Source organism: Macaca mulatta, chromosome 1 (assembly GCF_049350105.2).
Source record: "Macaca mulatta isolate MMU2019108-1 chromosome 1, T2T-MMU8v2.0, whole genome shotgun sequence".
NCBI classification, from domain to species: Eukaryota; Metazoa; Chordata; class Mammalia; order Primates; family Cercopithecidae; genus Macaca; species Macaca mulatta.
Genome location: NC_133406.1, coordinates 234,972,895 through 234,987,008, shown reverse-complemented (window position 1 = coordinate 234,987,008; position 14,114 = coordinate 234,972,895). Strand labels below are relative to the sequence as shown.

General features: G+C 50.8%; 1 long non-coding RNA gene across 1 annotated transcript in view; it reads right to left on the bottom strand.

Moving 5' to 3' along the window:
- Positions 1-12,154, bottom strand: part of LOC144336799 (uncharacterized) — a 67,561-nt gene extending 55,407 nt beyond the window's left edge. The window contains exons 1-2 of the long non-coding RNA XR_013409115.1: positions 11,641-12,154; positions 10,800-10,977 (exon numbers count right to left, since the gene is read on the bottom strand). This is a non-coding gene — a long non-coding RNA (uncharacterized LOC144336799). The remainder of the gene's footprint in view (positions 1-10,799; positions 10,978-11,640) is intronic.
- Between the last annotated feature and the right edge of the window lie 1,960 nt (positions 12,155-14,114).

Below are 14,114 nucleotides of genomic sequence, written 5' to 3'. Positions count from 1 at the left end.
GTCCTAAGAGCCCCCCATCTCCCGAACTTTCACACTGTGTGACCCGCCCAGTGTTAGACGCCTTCGTGCACATCTCCATTAAACACGGCCAGATTCTCCAGAATGCGTTCAGGCAGCCCTGGGGTGCTGGGAAAGGGGCCAGTTTGGTTGGCATGGTGACAAGGAAAGAAGAAAGTTGAACCACATGCCCCCTTCCTCTGCCAAGACCGTCTCTCCTCCGAGAGGTAGCCAGCACCAGTGACTCTAACCTGTCAGAACCAGGGGAGTTGCTAATCTACCCAGGGCTGACCTATGCAGGATACCCACCTACACAGAAGCCACTCTTTATATTAGGTTGATGCAAAAGTCATTGCAGTTGTTGTCATTACTTTTAATGGGAAAAAAACGCAATTACTTCTGCACTAACCTAATAGGACCTTCTCCCTTCTCTCCTGGGTAAGAGCAAATCCAGAAACCCCAGGGCATGGGTTCCATGTGAAGGCAGCAAAATCAGCAGTCATATCATAGGGTGTTTCCCCTGTATCTTTAAGAGGAGTAGGAACTTCCTATATACACGTCAGTAATAACAAATGTATCCCAAGCCTGGGAGAGGGGAACAAACTGATCTCTTGCTTCCCTGATGCCTTTGCTGCTGGAGCATTTCCTAACAAGCCTGCCTCAGCAACTGACCATGGTGAGGAGTGCAGTTTGTTTCCCTCGCCAGGGAAATGCCCAGTGGCTGAGAGCCCGGCTGTGCTGCTGCCTGGAAGATTGGAGGTTTTAACCCACAGGAACTGGTAATGGTGCCGGGTGCGGTGGCTCAAGCCTGTAATCCCAGCACTTTGGGAGGCCGAGACGGGCGGATCATGAGGTCAGGAGATCGAGACCATCCTGGCTAACATGGTGAAACCCCGTCTCTACTAAAAAAAAAAAATAAAAAAAACTAGCCGGGCAAGGTGGCAGGCGCCTGTAGTCCCAGCTACTTGGGAGGCTGAGGCAGGAGAATGGCGTAAACCCGGGAGGCGGAGCTTGCAGTGAGCTGAGATCCTGAGATCCGGCCACTGCACTCCAGCCTGGGTGACAGAGCGAGACTCCGTCTCAAAAAAAAAAAAAAAAGAAAGAAACTGGTAATGGTTAACGTTTTCATAGCCCCGTGGAAACGATGTCCCCAGAGATTACAGTCGTATTGCCCTCTGGGCCATTAACCAGTTTTGAATCTAACTTAGCAAGTTCGAGTCCAACATGCCTTTCCCAACTGACTTATAAACCCAAGGACTTGCTCGTCAAACCAGCTATTTTTAACTTCCTGCTGGTTCATTAATTCACTCATTAGTGAATTAAACTTTAACATACTCTCACTATTTATTTGCAAGAGACTTTTGTTTTAAGCAACATATTGCTGTAAATCATTACTCCTAGGACAGTTATCTTAAATATAGGTTGGTGCAAAAGTAATTGTGGTTTTTGCCTTTGAAAGTAATGGCAAAAACCGCAATTACTTTTGCACCAATCTAATACAAATGATAATAATAAACAAAAATCAACATTTATTAAATGGTTATTCTGTGCCAGGTAATGTGCTAGAGGCTTTATAGGCATTACCTACTTTAATCCTCATCATAGTCCTGTAAAGTGTGTAATATAATTACAACTGTTTTACAGAAGAAAAATTAGGCATAGAAATGAAGTATCTTGACCAGGCGCGGTGGCTCACACCTGTAATCCCAGCACCTTGGGAGGCTGAGGCAGGTGGATCACAAGGTCAGGAGATCGAGACCATCCTGGCTAACACAGTGAAACCCCGTCTCTACTACAAATACAAAAAATTAGCCAGGCGTGGTGGCGGGCGCCTGTAGTCCCAGCTACTTGGGAGGCTGAGGCAGGAGAATGGCGTGAACCCAGGAGGCAGAGCTTGCAGTGAGCCGAGATCGCGCCACTGCACTCCAGCCTGGGCGACAAAGCGAGACTCCGTCTCAAAAAAAAAAAAAAAGAAATGAAGTATCTTGCCCAAGGTCATACCTTCAGGAGTGACAGACTGGGACTCAAAATCAGGCAACATGCTACCCTCTACCCCCGAAAAAACTCAGACGCACTCAACTCAATGCAAGCAGCAGAATCTCATGTCCCATTGTCAAATCACAGAAGGATGCAACAGATCAGAGAATCTCCAAGAGGCAGAGGACAAATCGAGCTCCAAGCAGTAGCCACAGAGGCTGATGCCAGCGACCACTTAACCAACTCTCTCAGAATCAGGTGCAAGTTAAAGAGGCCAGCATTCCCTTCTCCAACAAGGGGGAGACTAGGGGAACATGTGGAGAGTTCATGCTGCCCTTAGGACAGTGCAGTGTCCAGAGAATTACTGGGTGTGTGGATATAGAGGATTACTGGTGTGTGGACACAGGGGATTACTGGTGTGTGGACACAGGGTTTCCTGGTGTGTGGATACAGGGGATTCTTGGTGTGTGGATACAGGGGATTACTGGTGTGTGGACACGGGATTACTGGTGCGTGGATGCAGGGGATTACTGATGTGTGGATACAGGGATCAGTGGGTGTGTGGATACAGGGGATTACTGGTGTGTGGATACAGGGATCAGTGGGCGTGTGGATACAGGGGATTACTGGTGTGTGGATACAGGGATCAGTGGGTGTGTGGATACAGGGGATTACTGGTGTGTGGATACAGGGATTACTGGGTGTGGGTACAAGGGATTCCTGGTGTGTGGACACAGGGGATTCCTGGTATGTGGGTATAGGGGATTACTGATGTGTGGATACAGGGGATTCCTGGTGTGTGGATACAGGGATTACTGGGTGTGGATACAGGGGATTCCTAGTGTGTGGATATAGGTAGGGATTATTGGGTGTGGATACAGGGGATTCCTAGTGTATGGATATAGGTAGGGATTATTGGGTGTGGATACAGGGGATTCCTGGTGTGTGGACATAGGGGATTACTGGTGTGTGGATAAAGGGGATTACCGGTGTATGGACAGAGGGGATTACTGGCGTGCGGACACAGGGGATTACTGGGTGTGGATACAGAGGTTACCGGTGTGCGGACACAGGGGATTACTGGTATGTGGACACAGAGGATTACTGGTGGGTGTGGACACAGGGGATTACTGGTATGTGGACATGGGATTACAGGTGTGTGGACACAGAGGATTACTGGTGTGTGGATACAGGGGGTTACTGGTGTATAGACACAGGGGATTACTGGTGGTTGTGGAAACAGGGGATTACTGGTGTGTGGACACAAGGGGTTACCAGGTGTGTGGATACAGGGGATTACTGGCGTGTGGATACAGGAATTAGTGGGTGTGTGGATACCAGGGATTACTGGTGTGTGGATGCAGGGGATTAGTGGGTGTGTGGATACAGGGGATTACTGGGTGTGTGGATACAGGGATTAGTGGGTGTGTGGATACAGGGGATTACTGGTGTGTGGACACGGGGGATTACTGGTGTGTGGACACGAGGGATTACTGGTGTGTGGACATGGGGGATTAAATGGTGTGTGGATGCAGGGGATTAGTGGGTGTGTGGATACAGGGGATTACAGGCCCTCTCCATCTGCTCCACCATCTTCCTTCAAGTGTCTTCCTGGACCAGGTAAGCTGGAAAGCCTAAAAGCTACATTTCCCAAAACCCCTTGCATTGCAGTTCCACATGGGATGGGGTGTCTATCCTCCAGCCAAGTGAACCTGTGTGGGAACTGGGCTGGGTGGCAGGTGGGGGCACCCCTGACTCCGGGCGGCTTCCTAACCTTCACAGGTAGCAGCTCCCTCATCTGCCCAGCTCCACGGAGCTGCTTTGAAAATCTTTCCTGGAAACTCAGCCTCAAGTTTGTTTCTTTGGGCCTCCCAATGACTCCTTAGGCCATGCAATACCCTATAATGAGTCCCTGTGGACTTTAACTACTGAGAATAAATTCATTTCTCTTCCACTGAAATGTGCAGTTTCACAGAAACTGGCACCAGGAGTGCTGTGCTCATGGGCAACACACTGAGGCTGTGGACCCTGGGAATGGTTATCTGCTTGACCAGACCTGAAGGGACTATGGGCATCCAAGGATGGAACCAGGGGTTCACTCGTATACAGAGGTGAAGCAGTCACCTGGGTTTTTGTTACAGTAGGTAGCTAGCCAGACATGAGCAAGGTAGGAGATGGCTCCCCCACCCCCCAACACCCCGGGAATGTCAGGTGACCATCAGGTGATGGTCAGGCAGTTGTTAACTGTCCCTTCTAAAATAATCATTGGTCTCAGCCAACATCAGGGAAAGGCAATCTCCCAGTAGACAGGGAAAACCTGAAACTGGTAGCTTCTTGATAAGATCTCAGGAGTTGGGCAAGTGTGCTCAAGCATGAGCACTGATAGGGTTTGGCTGTGTCCTCACTCAAATCTCATCCTGAATTGTAACTCCTACAATTCCCATGTGTGGTGGGAGAGGCGAAGCGGGAGTTAATTCAATCATGGGGGCAGGTCTTTCTCATGCAGTTCTCTGAATAGTCAATAAGTCTCATGATATCTGATGGTTTTAAAAAAAGGAGTTCCCCTGCACAAACTCTTTGCCTGCTGCCAGCCATGTAAGAGGTGACTTGCTCCTCCTTGCCTTCAACCATGATCCTGAGGCCTCCCCCACCACGTGGAACCGTAAGTCCAATAAACCTCTTTCCTTTGTAAATTGCCCAGTCTCAGGTATATCTTTTTCAACAGCGTGAAAACAGACTAATACAGGCACTAAGAGGCAAAATGGTGGAGTTTAACTGGTATAAGACCTGCCTCTAGGAACACTTGACTGTAAGGAAAAAACGCCTCAAGCGAGCATGCGCACAACTCCGGTAAACACACTGCACATGCTCCCTCCCGAATGCTGGCAGGCCACTGCGCATGTGCACAGCCCACCCCACGAGTCAGCGGAGAAGGGACGCAAGACCCTGGAAGTGTGCCAACACATAAAACCCCAAGGCAAAGGTCAAACCACGCACTTGTCTCTCAAGTCGCCCACTTGGCCCTCTTCCACTTCCAAGTGTACTTTTCCTCCCTTTTTTTTCCTGCTCTCAAACTTTTTAATGAACTCTGCTCTAAAACTTCCTCGATCTCTCCTTCCGCCTTATGCCCGTCAGTTGAATTATTTCTGCTGAGGAGGCCTGAACTGCGGTTGCTACAGACCTATACGGATTCACCACCAGGAACAATTTCAGAGCAGCAGCACCCGCCAGAGGCCGGGGGGACGGTGGCCCGGTGAGCAGCCCAGTCCAAACGCTCATCAGAATGACCAAGCTTAGGGAACTTTAGCAGCCATCAATCAATCATGGAGCCCATGGGCCTGAAATAGGTGGGCAGGTAGCCCTCTATGGTCCTGCTCAATGTCTACAACTGGAAAAAAAAAAAAGGCCTCCAGGCCTGGACAGCAGAGGCCTGGTGTGAGACACCACAGTGAAGTCCCAGTCCCTCATCCAATTCCCAGATGTGAGTCAGTGCATGAAGCCTGGGCCCTCAGAATAAAGAGGCGCTGGGTTCCCTGGGCTCCCTTGGGATTCACCCTAGGATCTGCTTGCTACTGCATGACCATGCACGCCCACATTTACCAGCTTGAAACAACAGTCCTGTATTACTGCTTACACATCGGTAGATCAGTAGGTAGTTCTGCTCACTGGGCCAGCTCAGCCAATCCTGGCTGGCCTCTCTCACATGCTCTAGAGCCACCGCCAGGCTGTGTCTGCCCCACATGGTCCCGTCCTCCAGCAGGGCTGGCCTGGCTTGTTCTTATGGAGCAAGTGGGGTCCAGGAGAAAGAACAAATGCAGGCAAGGCTCTTGAGGCTCAGGCTCAGAACTGGCATGATGTCACTTACACTGCATTCCTTGGATCAGATGAGTCCCCAGGCAGCCCCAGATTCAACGGAAAACAGACTTCACCTCTTGAGGGCAGAAGCTACAAGGTCACCTTACAAAAGATGTGTGGGGACAGGGAGTAGCAGTGGCCCTTTTTTGCAAACAGTCTCCTGCAGCACCGCAGGAGTGGCAGTCAGCCTTGTTCCTCGCTGTCTCCCGAGGGACCCATGGCCCCTACCAGTGAGCTGTCCCCAACTAGTGAGCTGCCCCAGACCTTTGGGGATTCTTAGACCCTGGCTGTGCCCTGATGCTGATCCCTGAGACTCCGGATCCACCATGGGCTTGTCAAATGGAGATTGTGGAAGCCAGATGATGTTGGAACGTGAGCCCGAGTTTCTCACAGCGAAGCCAGTGGGCTCCCGAACTCACATGGGGTCATTTCTACAGTTCCTGAGCGCATGGTTTTAAGACACAAGCTCTGGGACTGACAGAATCCTACACCAGCCCAGCCCCTGCAGGGGGTTGTTATGGTGAGAAGGAGCACGTAGAAGTCTCCAGAACTACTCATTCCTTCCGCATTGGTAAATAAAAGCAACCCCGCTTCCCTCGGGGAGATCAAAGTCTCAGTGTCCCTTTAGATTTGGGAGACTCCTCCCACATCCCCATAGACCTTTTCTGCCACACGAATGCAAGAGGCAGATGGGTCTTGGGGAGCGTCTGGGATCATCACAAACAGACTCAGGCGGTGGCTCCAATGGAAGCCCCTGCTGCAGGTGCGGGTCCCTTGCTGGCGCACCCGGCATTCGGTGATGGAGCTGGCAGGTGCTTTTTCCCCTGTCACACTTAAAGACACTGCTTAGCCCTGACAAAGGCAGCCAGGCAATCCCATACTCGCAACCTATAGCTGTGTCAGCTCTGTCTAGGAGTCCTACTTCCACCTACAGGGACCTTCATCACCCCAGCATCCCATGTGGCAGTGTGCTTCTCCACCACGTGGAAGACCCCAAAGCAAGAGGATCCCAGAGCACGAAGTCTCGGGCAGACACACGGAAACCTTGGCAAGACCCAAGTGGACCAGAGGGTGGGAGGCAAACTTCTTGAAAATTCGGGGGCCTGCCAGGCCACGCCTATAATCGCAGCACTTTAGGAGGCCAAGGCGGGTAGATCACTTGAGGCCAGCCTGGCCAACATGGTGAAACCCCGTCTCTACTAAAAATACAAAAATTAGCTGAGCATGGTGGCATGTACCTGTAGTCCCAGCTACTCGAGAGGCTGAGGCAGGAGAATCGCTGGAACCTGGGAAGCAGAGGCTGCAGTGACATGAGATTGCACCACTGCAGTCCAGCCTGGGTGACAGAGTGAAACCCTGTCTGGAAAAAAAAAAAAGAAAAAAGGAAAGAATGAAAGAAAATTCAGCAGCCTGATCTGGGGTATGGTAGGATATATGATATACTCTCCAGGAAACAGAAATAAAAGTTGCTACATCATGCAACTCATCACTAAAAGAGAGGCACAGGCTCCCACCCCTTCATCAAGGAACCCCAAGCCTGCCTACTCAGTGGGCACCCGAGCAGGAGGCTCGCTGGCCAACCTGGGCTGCAGCAGATGCAGCTTCACTTCTGGGCACTTATCCCTGACACCCCACAGGGCTCACAGCGTCTGGGCAGATGGGGAAACGGCAGACAGCCTGTGACCAGTTGCAATGGAAGAATCACCGCACAGTTCCCTTGGGTTTTGAAGCAAAGCTACAGCCTCTTCAGCAAACAACTATTTCCTTTAAAGACACAGCTCAGGAGTTGCCTCTGGACCTAATGGAGAATGTGCTGCTAGTCACAGATCCCTAAGGGACACCAAGGGGCCAGGCATAAGTGGACAAGAAAAGCTCTGCCAGGTCAAGCCCAGAGCTATGCCAAGCAGCAGCGCCTCCCTCCCCCTACTGCCATCTAAGAAGCACGCAAGAAACCGGGTCCAAGCAGGCCCTGAAAACATAGGCAATCGCACCAGCAGGGGACTTGCACCCTAGGCACCCACTGCAGTGACCCAGCCACCCCTCTCTCCACCCCCTGATCGTCCATCTCTCGGGGCTCCCTCTGACCCACTCACTGGGGAAGAAGGAACTTGAGCCTGGTTTGTGGGCTGTGCACAATATGCTGGCCCCAGCCATAAGCAGCTGCTGCTGTATCACAGCCCCCACCCTGGGGAGGCCCTGATTTAGACTGGAAAAGGCAAATTCTCCCAGTAGGCAGAACTTCAAATGGCACAGCTGATTTTCCACTGGGTCCTGGAAGGAGAGATGGGGACACATATGCAAATGGGAGGCTTGTCTAAAGGTCTGGCCCAGTGGCACTGCTCGGGAAGAACAAGACTGGAGGCTGGGGATGGGGCTCTCAGGACGGGCCAGGTGTGTGAGGACATCTGATCCGCCCTACAGAGGAGGCTCTTGGTAGTCGGTGGACAAGCTGATCCACTCTGAGGATGCTGGGGAGCCTCTCTCCTCAGCCACTCCCCTGAGTGCTCAATGAGTTCATGGACACGGTGGCATGACAGAGACGGAGATCATGGTGTGAGCTCAGCAGCCACTCTCCCCTCCCCAGAGCAGGTCTGGCCACCACCCTGGCCACAAGCAGGAGAAACAGAAGCGGATCCCCCACAAGGGTCCCTGCCTGCCCTGAGAGCCAGCCTCTTTCCATCCAGGGGAGTGAGCCGACTGGCCTCACTGGAACGCATGTTGACTCCGAGTGCGACTCTGCCCTCTGTCCTCACCACGCTTCTGCCCGTCTGCAGAACTGCTGACTGTTTGCTTCTTCCATGGCACCTCACACAACATCGCGCCCAGCAAAGAAACTCACTTTCCAGGCAGAGAAGTGTGGTCACGGGGTGAGGCATGGAATTCACTGGTCTTGCCATGCACCCATCACCCAGAATGGGAGAAGGACCATGAAGACCGCACTGTGGTACAGAATGGGAGCCCGCTGCATGTGGAGCGGAGAACTGTGTTCTTGCACGTGGTAGACCCTCTGAGCCACACACGCCACGCCATGCTCTTTCTCCCACAGGCAGAAACGTAGGTCAAGGAACCAGGGATGCTGTCCCTAAGGACTGATTGCAAAATTTCTAATTCTTGCTTCCCATCCCCACAACTTTAGAGAGAAGACACAACCATGGTACTGTAAATCAAAAATAAAATTATAGGCGGGCGTGGTGGCTCACACCTGTAATCCCAGCACTTTGGGAGGCAGAGGTGGCTGAGTCACCTGAGGTCAGGAGTTCGAGAACAGCCTGGCCAACATGGTGAAACCCTGTCTCCACTAAAAATACAAAAATTAGCCAGGTGTTGTGACGGGTGTCTGTGGTCCCAGCTACTTGGGAGGCTGGGACAGGAGAATCACTTGAACCCAGGAGACAGAGGTTGCAGTGAGCCAAGATTATGTCATTACACTCCAGCCTGGGCAACAGGAGCAAAACTCCATCTCAAAAATTTTCATAAAATAAAATAATTATAAGGCCCCCCAACCATCTGAATGGACCCGTCCTGTCAGCCAAGGGCACTCCAAAGTCAACCTGAAAAACCTATTTCAGGCCATGATGGGAAGGGGAGCTGGACATGCCTCATTATCACCTCCTCACTTTTGGAATTACTGAGAGAACAGACTCGTTAAGTCTGATAAGAAACACTTACAGTCTGTTCTCTCTGAAGCCTGCTACCTGGAGCTTTCATCTGCATGCTAAAACCTTGGTGTTGGTTGGACGCGGTGGCTCACATCTGGAATCCTAGCACTTTGGGAGGCTGAGGTGGGTGGATCACCTGAGATCGGGAGTTCAAGACCAGCCTGACCAACATGGTAAAACCCTGTCTCACTAAAATACAAAAATTAGCCAGGTGTGATGGTGGGTGCCTATAATCCCAGCTACTCGGGAGACTGAGATGGGAAAATCACTTGAACTGGGGAGACAGTCGTTGCAGTAAGCCAAGATCACACCACTGCACTCCAGCCTGGGCAGCTGAGCGAGACTGTCTCAAAAAAAAAAAAAAATCCTTGGTGTCCAAAACCCCTTGCTATAACCCAAGACATTCATTTCTATTGATAATACAGTAACTCTCTCAACCAATTGCCAATCAGAAAATCTTTGAATCTGCCTACTTGGAAGCTGCCGCCCCATTCCAGTTGCCCCGTCTTTCTGGACTGAACCAACGTACATCTTACATGTATTGATTGATGTCTCATGTCTCCCTAAAATGTATAAAAGCAAGCAAGCCACGCCCTGACCACCTTGGACACACATCGGGCCCTCCTGAGGCTGCGTCATGGGCATATCCTTAGCCTGGGCAAAATAAACTTTCTAAATTGATTGAGACCTGTCTCAGATACTTCTGGGTTCAGAGTACCATGCTGGCTGGGTAGTAGATCCTGAATATCAAGGGGAAATGGGGCTGCTGCCACTCAGTGGGCCTGGAGGGGTGTTCTGGGGCCTACACAGTTTTGGAGGCTGCTTCCTTTCATTGTAGTATTTCATATCAGTGTTGATGAAAGTCTACAGTAACCTCCTACAAGCAGGATCATGAAGAGCTCACACCCAGCAGGGGTAAAAGTGTGAGTCAATCATCTGTCAGGTTACAAACTCGGACCAGCTGAAGTGTTAACTTGAGGACAAAGACCACGGAAAAATCAGTAGAAGAGAGAAAGTTCCAAACACCAGTGGATGGCCCGCTGCCAGGTAAATACATAAGGAATCTATATTGGATTTCCTTCCCACCCCCACCTTTCCCTACTGCTTTAAATCGGGTGTGCAGTAGGTGGTTGGTTTTAGAATTTGGGTCATAGTGATTGATGATATTTCGGGCCCTTCCTTTCCGGGAAGGATGAGGACAATTGTGCCTTTCTGAGGGATGGTTGTACTATATTGGGCAGGAAAGCTTGTTGCTAATGTGATTGTTTACAAGTTGAAGTCTGGGGAGGAGGGGGTGTGGGGGAAACTGACCGGCAAAGGGTGGCCTGTGAAGGGCACTGTGCCTTGGTGTGCCTGGTACCGACTCTAGCCTCCTGGGACACCATCCTTCTCTGTCAAGGCTGGTAACCGCATCTCCTGGGCGCCCTTGCAGCTCAGGCTCCAGATGTGCTTGAAGCTTCACCATCAACAGAATGCACTCCTGCAAGGCCTGAGTGAAGCGGGAGGAGAAGAGGGAAATTCATTTTGCTCAGAGCAGAGGCATCTGTGGTTCCAGAGCCTGCAGCTGTAGCGGGGGCTTCCCCGTTTAACAGAAACAACTTCCCGACCATTCCTAGAAGCTCAGACTGGAGTTTGTTTCACCCTCCCAATAGTTTTACAAGCTGTTTAATGTCCTATCATAAACTCCTTTCTGCAAAACGTCTAGAGTGAAATCTGTTCTCTGCAATTGGCCCCGACCAATCTACCGAGAACTTTCTACAGGAACTTACAGCTTGAAAATCGAAGGGTTGGGTTCCATTCGGTGATGATAATAGATGTAGGGATCGTGAAAGAGGAAGCAACAAAAATGGATTTAGGTAATTTAACTCTCATTTCCCTACTTAGGATTCCTTTCTTTGGGTTATCTACAAGTATTTCAATCGTAAATCATAGGTTTAAAAGAAAAAAGTAATCTTCAGACTAAAAAAAACTTAAAAAAAAATTAAGCTTGAGCCCTTGAGCCTTTTACAGGGTTCCTGAATATGGGATTCACAAGCCAAACCAACTTGAAATTGGGAAGAACATGCTTTTCCTGCCCGCCTCCCAACCACCCAACCTCTCCAGCACCAACTGCAGGTCCCACAGAACCTTCCCACCCTGAACCAGGCCTTACCGACACCCTGATCTCTGGGATCCCCCTCTAACCCTGCCTGGGCAGGAGCACCAGCCCCAGAGCAAGAACAGAAGCTGTGGAGGCCACTTTGGAACATGAAGGGTAATTCTCTCAACACCCCAAGACTCTTTCCTCCAAATGACAGTGATTTTATCCAGGCTGGCTTAAGGACTCTTCTTAGTTGGCTAGAAACACAATTCAAACTTGCTCAAGCATGCCAGGGGACATTTTTGGCTCGTGTAACTGACAATTCCAGGACAGGCCTAAGACAGCTGGTCCCTGGCACTCAAACGATGTCACTGGGACTCAGTTTCTCCATTGTTCCACTCGGCCCTCCCCGCTGCTGGCTTTCTTCCCAGGCAGGCTCACCCCTCCAGACGGCCCCTGATGCCGGAGGCTGTGTTCTACCAGCTTTAGGGCCAGAACAAAGAGATTTTCTCTTCCACACAGTTCTAAGCATAAGTCCCAGGATAAGACACTCCTTGGATCAACCCAGGTCATGCATTCACCTCTGATTGGCCAGGCCCAGGTGCTGGAGCGGTCACGAGGCAGGGAGGGGCTGTCCAGTCCGTAAGACCCACGTGAACTGAGAGTGGAGGAGGGGTTCTTCCCACTCAAAGGAGATAAGAAAACAGAGTCGTTATTACCAGAAGGGGCTTCAGACACCGGACAAGCAAAACAACAGAGGAGCCCCTCACCGGCTGTGGTGAGCAAGCACTGCTTCTGAACGGGCTGCCAGAAACCAGAGCTCCGTGAAGTCCAGGCAGAACGACGAGGGGATGGCAGGAACCCTAAAAAACAAAAGGGGCTGGGAGGTTGCTGGGAGCAGGGCTGCGCCGTTCACAGCCAAGCGCTCCTCGGTGCCTAGTCCTAGCTTTTTAAGCAGCTATAGCGAAAACACTCCACCATTTGCAAGACCAAAGAGCTCTATAGCGTTCAGCTGCTCAAAATCAGCACCGCAGAGCCCGCTCAGCTGTTAAAATAACATTCCATAAAAGCTACAGATGGGTACTATGTTCCCCCAGCAGGGAGAAGAAGAAATTACCTCGTCCTTCCCAGGCAGAGATGATCTTCCTGACCTGCAGGGAGGAGGGCCGCCTTTTTGGCTTCTTTTGCCAGGAGTGGGGATGGCTGAGTGCTCAGTCATCCACATACACCCATCTATTCTATCCTGGTCTTGCAGCTTAAGTGTGAGAGCCCAGGAGAAGCACCCAGCACAGGGCAGCCCACACCTCTGGGGGGTCTCCTCCATGCTTGGTGTTGGAAGGTGGTGCAACCCACTTCTCAGGAGTCCCCTGAGGGGTATCTCAGGAGTTTTCACAAGTCAGTCCTTGGGGTAAGAGAAATTGCAATGGAAATGTCTAGGTCAGCATTTCCTAGGATGCTGAGGTCATCCTTTCCTTGCCGAAATCCTTTAGCAAGTTCTTTTGTCCTGTGAGAAATCACCTTATTGGTTTTTTTTGTTTTGTTTCATTTTGAGATGGAGTCTCACTCTGTCACCCAGGCTGGAGTGCAGTGGCACGATCCTGGTTCACTGCAACCTCCGCCTCCCAGGTTCAAGCGATTCTCCTGCTTCAGCCTCCTGAGGAGCTGGGATTACAGGCACACGCCACCACGCCAGCTAACTTTGTATTTTTGGTAGAGATGGGGTTTCACCATGTTGGCCAGGCTGGTCACGAACTCCTGACCTCTGGTGATCCGCCCACTTCGGCCCCCAAAAGTACTGGGATTACAGGTGTGAGCCACCATGCCCAGCCACACCTTATTTATCTTTGTGGTTAGCATTTGTTTTCCCAAGTGGAACCTCAGCTTATTATAAAAACCGCCATTACCAAAAAACATTGCCTTTTGTCCACTACAAAGGACTTTTATGCCATTTGAAGCTCAGAAATCCTATCAGACAGAAGGTGGCAGTGGTAGTGGTGGTGACTGATGTGTAATAGGTAGGGTTGAGTGACCAGAGAATGACTGTGCTGAGGGTGTGGTGGTGGTAATGACTGGGGAAGTGGTGATGAGGAATGGGAATTGTGGTGGTGGCAACATGGTATCAGTGGTGGATAGTGATGGCAGTGGGAGGTGATGATGGTGGTGGTGGCTGACATCAGAAGTGTGGTGATGGTGGTGGTGATGATGGTAAAGATTTTGTTGATGGTGGTGATGGTGATAGTGATGGTGGTGGTGCTGATGGTGATGATTATGTTGGTGATGATGGTGATGGTGATAGTGGTGATAGTGGTGATGATGGTGATAGTGATGATGGTGGTGGTGGTGATAGTGATGATTATGGTTATGATGGTTGTGGTGGTGATGGTGATGGTGGTGATGGTAATGGTGGTGATGATGATGGTGATGGTGACAGTGATGATGGTGATGGTGGTGATGGTAATGGTGGTAGTGATGATGGTGGTGGTGGTGATGGTGACGGTGATGGTGATGATGGTAGTGGTGATGGTGATAGTGGTGGTGGTGGTGAT